General features: G+C 40.8%; 1 protein-coding gene across 4 annotated transcripts in view; it reads left to right on the top strand.

Moving 5' to 3' along the window:
• Positions 1–13907, top strand: part of COL4A2 (collagen type IV alpha 2 chain) — a 185211-nt gene that overhangs the window by 78402 nt on the left and 92902 nt on the right. The gene's annotated exons all lie outside the window — the stretch shown is intronic.

Raw genomic sequence — 13907 nt, 5'->3', positions numbered from 1 at the left:
TCAGAATAAAATAGCTTTATTGAATGCTGAAAGGAAATAGCTTTGATTTTTTTCTGTCCACAGTCTATCAGAGTTAATAATGCAAATGCTTTCTCTATGATGCTTCATTAAAATTCTTCCTGACTTGCGTAATCCCCATGAAGTTACTAAACTGTATTCTTTTAGAATTAGTTCCATCTTCTCAAGGTATCTCACATGTGTAGAAGCTCGATGATAGATAAAAATATCAAGAGTCATCAAGATGAAAAAGAACTTCTGGTTTTCTTCATTGCAGTTGGGTTAATATTTATGGAACTAATGTTGCATTAACCCAATCAGCATAACATTGATTCTTAATACAGTGCTTGTTACTGGAAACTTACCCTCTGAAAATTCTTTCGGCCTTATTAAGACAAATTTATTTATATTCTTCTTTTCATATATCTGTTCCAAAGTCTGTTGCAGGTTTCTTGGTTGTTTGGAGGTGGCAGGGGGAGTAGGAAGAGAAGTATGGCCCTAACTCAGAAATATTCAGAGAAAGCTGAGTATCTATCTATCTCCATCATCTTTCTTTCTCTGACTCTTTCTGCAAGTCTCTCCTTTCAGATGCACTGAAAAAGTAATGAAATACCAGGCTGGTATTGGATTTTTTTCTCAGGAGTGTTTGCTGATGTCTTCCTGTGGAAACAAATAACAGCAGAAACTTTTGCAATCTAGTTCAGAACTGCAAGGTTGCGTAAAGTTGTAGAGTGAGCAGAGGAGGTTATTAAAGCGTTGCAGAACCAGAAGCCTAGCTTTTCTCATAAATACTGCACCCATCTAAACTGTAAAGATATGGGAGACCTCACACGTGCACAAATACGTCTGCAACAAGCACACAGCTGTTGTATCCACAGGCAGATAGCTATAAACATGCATCTTGGCTTTTGTCAATAATGCTGACTTTACCTGAATAGTTCATAGTAATTATCAGTGTTTAACAGTAAGGAAGTGTACCGCCTCATGTCAGTGACTCCCTCCCCTTATCTGTTTTAAAGAAACCAGAGTGCTTTATGGCTTGTGTTAGATACACAGAGATCTGAAGACAGCAAACCAAAGGGAGAATAAATACATACACAGACGTAGAAGAATGCTGCAGACATCACAGAGAGGAAAAAAATCTAAGCAGTAGACCTGGTGAACAGCTAAATGGCAGGATCTCGAGGAGGATTTTGGACATCGGGTGTATTGCCATATTTCACTGAATCACAGAATGGTTGAAGTTGGAAGGAACCTCTTAAGATCATCTAGTGCAAACCCCCCCTGCTCAAGCAGGGTCAGCTAGAGCAGGTAATATTTGGTTAGTCTTGGTTATTGTCCAGATAATTTGGGGGTTACCAATCTTGGGGCTGTAGTTACTCATTTAGCCATGCACATTATCAGAGTCTGTACTGAGCACTGTAGCACTCAATAACGATATTGCTCAGTTTGTTTTGCTTTCATGTAACAAGTGTCCTTTGCCTCTTGACAAAAAAGCAATAAAAATATAGGCGCTAGCTTGCATAGGAGAGGTAGCATTGGCGCTTTTCAGAAGCTAGGCAAAAGCCATAAGGTCTCCCAGATGCAGAAGAGGTAAGAGAGTTAAAGTTGAAACATTTTTTCATGGAGAAAGGGAAGAGGGAAGTCAAAACCTCAAAGGAGCCACATGAACATGAAGTGCATTTGTTACTGTCTCTGTCAAAAATACAGAAGAGTGACGCTTCCTGTGACAGCTGAGGTTGTTGCAGGTACCTGGAGGATCCAGGAGCTATAAATCTGGGATACAGATGTTCCAGCATTAGATAGTTTTTCAGAAAGGAGTAGCTTCAAATTTGTCTTGCTTCCTTTCATCCTTGCCTGTGGCAGACAAGGTAAAGCAGGAAAGGCATTCTACCAAAGGTTTGGGGTCATGATTAACCTGTGAACTACTCTGTTCTGACCCTTCATCACCAGCAATTCCAATTTCCTTATTAATAAATGCAGCCTCTCCCATTAGGCTGATGGCAGCATCTCTGCAAGTACATTGTTGAAAGTTCATGAAGATAGCACATCACTGCACAGCACTGATGTCTTTGACACAACTAATACTGCAAGCAGACCATGTTTGAGCCAAGAAAGCACTAATTTAACAAAGCTTGGAGGCATTCCAGAATCAGAATCTGAAATACTCATGGTCAACCCGAAGCCTGAAACCAGTCCCCAGCGATGGACCCAGATGAGTAGCCACAACAAATTCTTGAGCAATCTCTCTGGTATTCTCATAGAACACGAAGGCTCCTTCTGCTGTTTCTCCTTGTCTGGAAGGTTTCTCTTTTCCTCCACATTACCTGCATTATACCGTCAGTTAGTATAATTATAAAACCTTAATTTTCTCCAGGGCCTGTCAAACTAATGGCATGTCCTTCAACTAAAAGCAACTTGCTGTTATGGCTTAATAGTACCTTCACTCCTCTAGAATCTACAGAATAAAAAGGAGTAAAGGATCAAACAGAATGGTTTGCTGTGATTGCCATCGTGATCCTCTGCTGAAGCAGCTGTGTAGCCCACACTGCCTATAATAAATGGTTAAAAATTTTCCAGTAGCTTTTGAAATCAACATTTGAAATGATAAATAGGCTTTCTCCTTGAGCAGCTGTGGAACTGTCGGCTGATGATGTTCTCCAGAATATCCTTTCCCATAAGTGATGAGACTCTGGAATCTGCAGATGTGTGGGCACTCTTGGCCCCCATTATTGCTACCTCAAACCAAGTATAACAGAAAAATTAGATCTTTCGTAACGGGTCTGGAGAACTATACCTTCCTGTTCAAGTTTGTACTCCACTCTTAGCCCACTTCAGGACTGTTATCACGAGTTACATTCAACAGAGAGAGTGTTTTTTTCAAGTAGATGATATAGAACTATTTCTTTCAGGAGTCAAAGGAAAATATTTTTTACTCTCCTAGTTCCTGATTTCAAGGGGGAAAAAAAAAAGAAAACTTGTGTGGGATCACAGAGACTGCTCCAAGTAATTCTTGCTGTAATACTTTCCCTAGATCATTTAGCTTCCCTAGATCATTCAACTTGATCTAGTACTGTCAACTTATAAAAATCTTTTGTGAATCTGTGCGTACAAAAGACAGGAAACTGAATTGTACTGTATAAAAGACAACTGCTGACAGTTTTCAGTATTTCTATTTACTACCTGAAGATGGCAAGACTTCTCATAGATTACTTAGACTATTTGTTGGGTTTGGAGACAAACCCAACATGAAGCCAGGTTCAGTTTAAAGACCATCAAAGTGATTGTGTTAGAATATTTGTGATGATTAGAAGCCACATCGACTGGAAGGCATAAGGGCTCGTTTAGCTTCAGTGTAAGCTGACTCAACAGCAGACTTCAATGGAGTCCCAGTTGCTGAAATTTCTAGAGCATCCGCATTGATACTAACATCAAGATTAGGAAATCACGCAGAGAAAACAACTGTGCAAACTCCATTCACAGCACCCCAATGCTCTTGAGACCCATCTGTCCAGAAGTATTAGGAGAAAAAACGATGCCTCTTATTCTGCGTCAACAATGATTCTTCATATTGCCGCACACATCTGCCTTAAAGCTCCCCATCCTTCCTGGTGGTTCAGAGCCAATCATCTGGCCTTGCTGGGAACTCGGAGACCATCCCAAACTGTAAATTCCCATGACCGGAGTGTGAAGGTGTCTAAGGTCTGCACCGAGTCCCTTGTACATGCTCGTAGAGCGTGTATTCTGGGCTCCCATGTGGTGAGGGTATCTCAGCACACAACTTATTAAAAAAGTCACAGCCTCTGTAAGACAAATTCTTTCTACAGTTAAAACAGCCAGTAGTAACTTATATTTGTATGATCAAGTCAGTTTTGATAGCTGTTCCCACCACAAAAATAGTTATGCTTTTGTTTAAACAGAAGAGGAGCACAGAATAGAAAAATTGGCGTATGACAGACTGAACTCCTGCAGGGGTTTTAATTTTCACATACTCTTAAACTCATGGAGCCTAATGAGCTTAACATTTTGGCCAGTTGCACAATTTGGAAATTTCAACAGTGAACGGGTTTTGGACAGAAAAAAAATGTTCTCACAAATATGAAAAGTGAACAGATGTTACTATTGGTGCTTCCAACGCCTACTGACAGAAAACATCTGTGTTGAACTTCCTGAATTTTAGGATCTTGAGAACACTCCCACACATCACCAAAAGCCATTTGAAAGCAATTGGGCTGGCAGATCGGCTTTCGGGTCTATGACTGAATGTTCTAACGCGAGCAGGTGCTGGTTGTTGTCTTGCCTTGAGGAGCCCAGCTAGCCAAGCAGCAACCTTACAGCTATCCAATCCATTGTGTTATGCAAGTTTTTAGCATTTTGTGTGAACTGTGATTTTAAAAAAGTCATAAAAGGCAGTTGATCTTCATAGTATGATGTTAATAAAATGAATAGAATGAATGGAAAGAATGAAAAGAAAAAAAAATTGGTGTAGATACTAGCAGATTAGGAGGATTGCACTGCATTGTAAGGTGTCCTGGAAAGTGCCTGGCTTTTTTAATCTTGTCAAAACCCATGTTGAATGAACAGAATTTTCTTCTGTTTTGAAAACATACCATTGTGTTAAAAACATGTAAGGCATTTGCTGTCCCTCAAAATGCTCAGTTGAACATTCAATAGGTACCATGACCGAAATCTGCCCTCTTACATAAGCATGATGGAGCAACTGTCATGGAGTAACTGGGAGTTCCCTGCATCCTTCTGCTCCACACCCGTCATCTTGATATTTGTCCGGTTTTAAGAGCAAATTTGGCAAGATGATTTTCCTCTCTGGTGAATTTTTGATTGGCTATCAAACTAACCTTCTCCAATTAATTAAATAGTAATGAATGTTTTGCAAGGATAAGTCAATGTCATTTTAGTGTTCTGTAAAACATCGTTAGCTCATGATCTCAACTTCAAGCTGATTCAAAGTAACATCTCTAAGTTATTTTAGTTAACTCTTTCTTAAAGACAGTGTTTAGTTGCAAGTCAAAGGGACAATATTTACAAGTCAATAGAAGTGTATTTTTTCTGGTTTTATAGTTGTCTTAGGTTGATACTCTTCAGCTGAACCAACATAAAGTGAGTAGCTCCGTTAATCACACCTCCACTCTCACGCTAACTCAAAGCATCTGCCTAGGTTGCACGTCAGGCCAGCCCCAGCTCTGCTAGCTCCACAGGGTTCTGAGATACAAAGATTTCCCCATGATCCCCTTACGTTCTGCCGGAGCCCCATACCAGAATTTTAGCAGAGCCCAATGTAGGCAGAAATTTTGTTATGCCCCGAATACGACACCAAGCTGTGTGATGCAGTCGACACGCTGGAGGGAAGGGATGCCATCCAGAGGGACTTCAACAGGCTGGAGAGGTGGGCCCATGCAAACTGCATGAAGTGCAACAAGGCCAAGTGCAAGGTCCTGCACGTGGGTCGGTGCAATCCCAAGCACGACTGTAGGCTGGGTGGAGAATGGATTGAGAGCAGCCCTGAGGAGAAGGACTTGGGGGTGTTGCTTGATGAAAAGCTCAACATGAGCCAGCAAGGCACGCTCACAGCCCAGAAAGCCAACCGTGTCCTGGACAGACATGGCCAGCAGGTCGAGGGAGGTAATTCTGCCCCTCTGCTCCACTATCATGAGACCCCACCACCAGTACTGCATCCAGCTCTGGAGTCCCCAGTACAAGACAGACTTGGAGCTGTTGGAGCAAGTCCAGAGGAGGGCCATGAAGATGATTGAAGGGCTGGAGCACCTCTCCTATGAAGACAGGCTGAGAGAGCTGGGGCTGTTCAGCCTGGAGAAGAAAAGTCTACAGGGAGACCTTATAGCAGCCTTCCAGTACCTGAAGGGGCCTACAGGAAAGCTGGAGAGGGACTGTTTAGAAGGGCAAGGAATAATGGGCTTAAACTAAAAGAGGGTAGATTTAGATTAGATATTAGGAAGAGATTCTTCACTCTGAGGGTGGTGAGGCACTGGAACAGGTTGCCCAGAGAGGTTGTGGAGGCTCCCTCCCTGGAAGTGTTCAAGGCCAGGTTGGATGGGGCTTTGGGCAACGTGGTCTAGTGGAGGGTGTCCCTGCCCATGGCAGGGGGGTTGGAACTAGATGATCTTTGATGTCCCTTCCAACCCAAAACATTCTATGATTCTATGAGTCTATCAATAAAGATGATAGAAACAACTAAGCAGCTATGTAGAAGTACTGATATTTATGTGGCTCCTAGCAGCCTAAAGGAAATATGTATCTGAGTAGCCAAAAAGGAAGGAAGGTAGGGGCCAGATGGAATAAATGGATATGTTTTTGAGCACACGTTATCATCTGATAACTTTTTTATGCTGAAACATTTCTAACTTCCAAGAAAATCCTACTATTTTGCACCACCAGTAGGAACAGTTCTGGCATATACTGCCTGCCAAGTTTAGTAAATTTATTGCATTTATATGCAGCTCCTTTTTCATGCAGCATAATTTTAATGTTCAGGTTTATCTGAGTCTTAATCCCAGCTGCTAAATCCACAATTCAGGACTTGATCTTTTGGGGCATTGCCTTCCTGCACAGTTTAGAAAGTAGTGATGTGGAGATCAGCATTTGAGCTTGCGACCTAAGCTCCTTCTATAGACAGTTAAGAAAAATGGGCATATTCAGGGTGCACTTGTTTGACCTAGTTTGAATATCTGCATTAGGATATATTATGCCATAAAATGTCACCCTCACCTGATGAGAGCTTTGGATGACTACACTGCATGTAGATGAATGTCTACATCTGTTCAATAAATGCAATCCTTAAAAAATAGTTGTTGCCTTTCAGGTCATTACAAGTCCTATCACATGATTCAGAAGAGCATGCTCACTAGATAGATATATTTACTAATATACATCTTAATTCTGATCCCAAATTTCCTGATTTGTCTGTACAGCCATACTTCAGTAGTGATGCTGCTTTGGACTTTCAGAGCTATTCCCTTACCGAGTCTGCAAACAAAAGCACCATCCCCCTCTGCTCACCACTTCCTTCCCACACCTTCTCCTCCTTCCTCTTCTCCTTTCCTCTGTGCAGTAACCTTTTGAAGACTTAGCATGGAAATCCTCGTGAGGTTTTGTCTAGACTTGCCCTTTCTGATGTTTGTCTTAGAGAGACCATTGCCATGGGCCCAGTATCATTCTTTCTACAGCAGCTCTGCAAAGCACAGCAAGCATTTCTGACATACACTCCCATGTATTTTGTGACATGAAGAAACTTTTAACTGGTTCTTTTGAGTGCTTGACCTACATTCCAGCGTATATTTTCTTCTACGCACATCTTATCTTCTTGGGTGACATAGCAACTTTCTGGAAGATCACAAATTAGATCAAACCGTGGGAACAGAAAACAGTACAAAATTATTTCATTTACTGACTACAGAAAAGGGCTGTGGCTTCTGGTAAAGAGAACCCTTTCATAGTTCTTTTTTATGAAGATTTCATGTTTATTCCTTCCTTAATGAGGAAAAAAAAAAAAAACAACACCCTTCTGCAAGCTGAATCATTGCTCTGGAATTAATGTTAATGTCATTTGGTCGCTGCTGTCCTGAGAGAAAATGTGCCTGTCCAGACAATGTAGTTAAAAGAGCAGCAAATTGTTACCATGCCATGAGGCTGAACTAGCCTCATTTTTTAGTTATTTTAAACTTGAAGTGAATTTTATATTCTTTTGTTTACTTTTCTGTATAAATAAAAAAAGCTTTTTAACAAATGAGAAGAAAATTTTTTTCTGAGAATACGAGCTGGAATGTGAAACTCAGCTAAATAACCTTCTTTGAAGTAGCAAAAGATAAATTTAAAATAGAAATAACCATTAGATATGTACTTTTTTTTTTAAGTCTGCTGACTCTTTCAGTGCTACTCTGTGTTTAAGAATTGAATATCACATAGCTTGGGGCACACAAGAAAGGTTTGCTTCATTTGCTTATCAATATTCAAGTTAGATCATAGAAGTCCATCCCTTCCTAATGCTGGTAACCATGTGGTGGCAGAAGCTAATGCCAGCCCTACAGTAAAATACAGATTCAGAACACAAATTTCAGATGATGCAGGCCTGTGACATTAAATGTAAATTTAGCAGTCCACTGTAGAAATAAAATAATAAGTTTTTCTCATTATTCTTAGAAGACCAAGTCCTTCTACTACACGAAATAAAGGGCACTTCAGGAAGCTGTGCTGCTCAGTTGCATGATGAATTTCATTCCATTTCATTTGCACTTTCCCAGCTATCTCACTGCCAGACATTTTGCAGGAAGCCTTGTGCTTTTGTTGCCTTAGACCTCGAACAAAGATGTTTTGACCCTACCTGAACTCCTTATCAGATTTCTGGAAGGTTATAACATGCTCTGGGAACGTGCACCTGTGGTGGTCGGGGCTGCGTGCAGCAGCAATGGCTGGTGCCATCTAGTGAGGAGCTTCTGAATGCTCACTGCAATTTCAGGTTGATCATCTGTCTTTTAGAAAATAGTCATCATTGCAGTCCTGAAGACACAGAAATAAAGTGACGTGCTAATATGTTTAACAACCAAGCCTGCACAAACTTCAGTATTTTTTCTCCCAGATAATCTTTCTTTCCAGTGGCTAGCATAGCAATGTTTTGCCCTATGTATTTATATTTTCTTCCATTCCACAGATTGTTTTGACCTACTTTTCCCAGGTGGAGTTGCAGAAAAATGTTTAAATCTTGCTCTGAGTTGCTGGGGTGGATGGAACCATGCAAACTACATTATCACTGTACCAGTGTCTGCCGCGTCATGGTAGATGTGCTCATCGTTGACTGAAGTTGTACCCAGCGAAGCTTTGAAAGTGAGGTGGTTTACATTTGGTTTATTCCAGTAACCACTGAGAAGTGTGGGTAAACAAAAATTTCATCTTAGTAGAGCTGCCAGGAGAGGAAGATTACGTGTGTATCCTTGCCATGGATAGATTATGCAAAACTAACCATTTAAGACCCATAGAATCTTAAACTTGTTTTGGAATTAGTTCTGTAAATAGTCAGAGGGTGTTGTGTGACAAACTCTCTGGACATCTGTCCATACTGGGCAGCCTGGGGCCACCCAAAGCAGTTGCTGACTCGAAATGAGCTAGTTGGGCCATGGCAGCAGATGCTCCATGTGGTCTGCCTTTCTCTGCCTCCCAGCCCAAAGCTGTGCAGCCCTGTAACTGAAGTATTCCTGGCACAGCGTGCACTGCATGGAGCTGAAACCCCAAACCCTTCCATTACCTATTCTCCTCTAATATGTTCAATCCATAAACTCCTGGATTTACGCTCCAGGAGAAGTACCAGGTGCTTTGCCATCCCATTCTGACTCAGTGTGCCGCAACAGGATTCTTGAGGTTGTTAGCTGTAGTTCATATTTTTGGGGGTGGGGGGAGCACTGAGGTCATACAATTTTTAGTTGGGTTCAACTATTGCTCCATGGAAGATGCCTCAGACAATCACAAATTCCCTACATTTACACCCCGTTCTCCACATTTTGCCAGTGTTAAATTTAAAAACTTTTCTGTTTCTTTCCTATGTGCCTGCAGGGATGCCTTTTCCTGGGTTAGCACTTTTAATCAGCTGAGAAGTTGCTCATGTTCCTTATAACCGATTTTATTCCCTGCTAAGTTGCTCTCTGTTCCGCTTGCTGGTCTCCCTGTAGTGGGACTCCATCGAGGTCCTTGCTGTCATGTCCGTTCCCCATCTGTTCTTACAGGGACCGTTCCAGGCTGAGCCCTCTTACAAAAAGTCCCAGCTCCCGCTTGTCCGTCACGGTCAGATCACTCTTCCCACAGGAAGTGAACTTGTCCTTTCACCAATGACCTTTTTAAAATGTCAGGGAATTAACCTCCTTTCTTCTTGTCCACTATTAAATAAATGATGGCCCACAAGGATTGTTTTCGTGTGGGGGAATACTGAATCATCACATTCCGTATACCAGAAGCAGTTGCAAAATGGAAGTCTGTAATGAAATGTGGAGAAATGGGCTCAATGACAGTGAAGCTCTGCAGTAATACTGATTCTGTCTCCTCTTTATTGCAAATCAACAATTTTCCTCTTTCTTCGTATCTCCACGCTGGTAGGTAGATTTCTGAGCAATTTGTGATGATGTTCTTGTATTTTAAAACCCTTGGAGCAGGTACTGTCATTTACTGTATCTTTATTTGTATAATGCCTCAAACAGTTGGTTGTTCTCAAAATTATTAGCACACCCTCCTCTACCAGTTTTGTTTCCACACTGTAAATTTAGCAGTAAATTAGAAGGAAGAAAGTATTGCAACATGACATCACTTTCATTTGACTGATCCTAAAAGAACTGGAAATTAAAGTTCAAGCTGCAAAACATGAACATTCAGAAGGATTTAAAAGTCTGTTCAGGATCTTCTTAGGTCCACTGGGACTTAATTGCAAAATGTAGTTATTAAATTCAATCACAACCCTGACAGCATTTTCTTTCATGCACGTCACTGGACAAGCGACAATGTATATACAACATTGCAAATATTTTCTGGGAAGATTTCCTCCAGGCTTCCTAAATTTCTGACCTTTGCTCCTTTCTGTAAATAGCTTTTGCACATGGCTGGGCCGGCCACAAGAATTGTGCGAGACCTCTTCCAGTCAGCTGAGCAAAGCAGACACTGCCTGTTTAGGAGCATATCCTGACATTGGGAGCTTTGTAATTCATCTGAACGGTTGTGGAAGTTTTGTATAAGAACAAAGAAAAAGTGTCTTGTTAGTCTTCAAAATATTCCATCAGCCCACTTTTTCCTTTTCTTTTCACTTTTCTATGCTAGCCATGGCATCCCACGCACGCTTCCGTAAGCCTCTTGGCGCTGGCCCGTAAATCCACTGGTGGGTGACATGGGGTAATCGTGCTGTGCTCTGGATTCGGGAAGAGTTCCAGTTCACCCCAGCAAAATGGGAAGCCCTCTGCCAGAGAGCACCATGGGCCAGAGCAGGCTTCTGCATTGCTTTAGCGTTTGAGGAAAAGGAACACCAGAGAAAGTACTTTGTGAGCTGTCTAAAATGTGGCAGATAGGGATAGCATGTTTCCCTGGGCTTGCCTTTTTTTTTTTTTTTTTTAACCTGGAAATTTAATTTGTACACAATTTCACGGCTTTGGAGAATTTTCTGGGATTTCTGACCCTCCAGGAGCAGAAGCAGAGCAGTATTGTGCCCGGCATGTTTCACACAGGGGAATTTGGGACTCTGATAATTGAGTCATGCTTTATTTGACTAAACCTTTCGAATTGATTGTCTTTGCTTAAATCTCTTCAATGACCTTTGCCAAAGAGAGAATGTTCTTAGGTCATTTGCTAATGAAAAAGGGACACACTTGTGCAACAAAAGATCTAACATAAAGAAAGCACAGTAAAAGCTGACAAGTCTGAGTTAACGAAGGTTAACAAAGTTAATTCAGTTAACAAGCCAAGGTACCAACTGGCTGAAGAATTACACAAATATTGTCATGAAATTAAGTACTTCCCTAGCTCTGACTCTAGCCTAATGCTAAACTGGTCGTAGAAGGATCAATTCTTTTATCCTTACTGCAAATAAAATGAAATAACCCCTATTCCTCAGCAAACAAATGATCAGATAATTACCAGGAAAGCAGGGGGAAGGGGTGCTGGCCTTGCCCAGCTCTCTTCCTCGTTTTCTATTCCTTGTTTACTTCTTCCTCCACACCAGTTAGGAAAATGAACTGGAAGGGGAAGAGTGGTATGTGATGTAGAAATTGAGAGGTACCCGTGTTCCGTGCAATGCCACCTTTGAAGTTTTGCAACTCCGCATGGCCCCTGCAGAAAACCAGGCACAGATTCGACAATTCTGAACATAACCGGCATTTTATCAGAAGTTCCAGTTAAATGTTTTACACGCGATCTGCCTGCAGCCTGCTGCCCACAGAAGGGCTATAGCAGATGGGCACTAAATAGATGGTTGGCATATCTCAAGTGGATGAGTAGTTTTTGGAATTTTTTTGACTTCTGTTGGCTTTTCGGTACTTCCTCAGAAATGAAGCGGCATTTTCAGTGTACAGAATCCATGTTTTCCTTTCTTTGTGGAAGTAACTGAAACATTTGTTTTTGAGAACCTCTCAAAATGAACTAGAAACTGGAGCCAACTCAAATCTCTACAACTGAATTTGAATAATTTTTTCTGTATTCTTTGCAGGTGTGTGAGATACTTTTTCATCCTTTTTAAAGGTTCCTTTCCAGATTTGGGTGTATGGGGAAGAACAAAGTAGCCTAAGTATTTAATTAAGTATTAAGGCTTTATAGTAAGAGGGAAATATTTGTCTATTGATATTTGCATAAGAATTGATAACTGCTCTACAAAAAACAATAAAGAACACAGACTGTGCCTCTTTTTTAAACAAATGATGTATTTATTATTTCCCTAAAAAGGCAGTTTCCTGGTGCATGCTCATAGGTACTCTCTCTTAGTTCCTTTACACTTAAATTTTGAGCCATAATAGGGAAGAAAAGTCAAGAAAAAGTGGCATCGGAAAAGAGGTCTTTCTCCCGATCTTGGAGCTCGCACTGATGAACATTGCTTCAGATTTAAGTTGTTATTCTAGTGCTTCTAATTAGCATCTTTCCATTTGAGTCAGGTAACTAAGAGTAGTATGTCTGCAGTGAATCTGGTTAGACAAGGATCTCCACCTCCATAGGATAACTGTTAGAGATTCACTGATTTTTTTAAAAAACTGAAAACTACTGATGTGGAGAAAGCTGCATCTGTAATAGCCAGCTGTGGCTGGCGTAAAGGAAATGAGCAGCCACTTGTTCAGATGCGTATGCCTCATGCCAACAGGAATCATACTGTATTTTATATGTATCCCTATAACCTTTGTTACTTCTCAGTTTGTTAACATGAAAAGAGGTCGGTCTCCTAACACCTAATAATCTACATGAGCAGGCTTGGTTTAGAAGTAGGGATGCTGTATAAAATTGGGCTTGGTTGTAAGCTCAGGAGAGATTCTCTTTCACGCTGACAGCTCAAACACTTAAATTCATGGTGTCCTTTAGCAGTGCTCCTAAACCATCAGTGTTGTCAGATTAATCATAACTATAGCAAAAGATCCGTACTGTAAGAGATCCATCCTGGTGGCTTGTCCTGAAGAACTACATGTAATTCATTCTTCATACTGGCTCAATTCCTAGATTTCTTCCAAGAAAAAAAAAATTGCTTTGAGTTTTGTACTTTGTTTGGCTATGTCATCTTCTCAGTACGGACCCATTTGATATAATACAATAGGGTTTAAAGTACAAAAATCTACTCCAACTGTTGTGACAGCCGTTTTCCAGAAAAGCAGCATGGAAAATGGATTTGTTTTTAAAATTAGAAGTAAGCTGTGTGTCAGTCATCGTGTTTGTTTCGGGTCTGCAATATTAAGACAACTGTAGTGTAGATAAATGTGAATTATGGATAGATGGTTGACAATGAAGTTTTGAAAGTATGTCACAAATGGGGCTATCCTTCAATATGAGAATACAATAAAGTTTGCCTAGAATCAATAAGGTGTTGTTCAGTATCTTTACTACAGCTTTCTAAATACAGAGAAATTAGGATATCTTCAGGTTGGTTTCTTCAAGTCCCCACACTGCCCTCCTTCACTCCTCCCACCTCCAGGGCATTAAATGAAGTTGAACTATTATCCCTCTTGGAGAGGGATTGCATTCATCTAGCTCTTTCTTTCCAGGCATGGGCAGAAAGTGTAAGTACCTTACAGTTTTATCAGCTCATTTGTATAAATATATATCTGTTTGTTCATGTTTGGCTGTAATTCTTACTTTGTGAGATATCAATGCTGTTGTGGACCAGTCTGTGAAAAATCTAATTGCATTTTAAAAATACTTTTATTAGAATTGGCTTA

This window comes from Balearica regulorum, chromosome 1 (assembly GCF_011004875.1).
Source record: "Balearica regulorum gibbericeps isolate bBalReg1 chromosome 1, bBalReg1.pri, whole genome shotgun sequence".
Classification (NCBI taxonomy): domain Eukaryota; kingdom Metazoa; phylum Chordata; class Aves; order Gruiformes; family Gruidae; genus Balearica; species Balearica regulorum.
This window is presented reverse-complemented; position numbering and strand designations above follow the sequence as displayed.